A 327-nucleotide genomic window follows, 5' to 3' on the forward strand; every position below is an offset into this window, starting at 1 on the left:
TAAATAAAATAAATAAAATAAAAAAATAAAATAAATAAAATAAATAAAATGAATAAAATAAATAAAGAAATAACATTAAATAAAGAAGAATAATAATATAAATACAATGGATAGAAGGTGAGACAATAATCTAAACAAAAACAAAAAAACAGAAAAAAGAGAAAACAGGAAAGAAAAAAAATAAATGAAGAAAAGCAATCAAACAAAGAGGAGCGAAGCGAAACAAAAAATAAATAAATAAACAAACAAAACATCACCCAAACAAAAACAAAAACAAAAACAAAAACAAAAAACAAAAAAAAAAAAAAAAAAAAAAAAAAAAAAAAA

Source organism: Eimeria mitis, genomic scaffold, assembly GCF_000499745.2.
Source record: "Eimeria mitis Houghton genomic scaffold, Emh_scaff2099, whole genome shotgun sequence".
NCBI lineage: Eukaryota > Apicomplexa > Conoidasida > Eucoccidiorida > Eimeriidae > Eimeria > Eimeria mitis.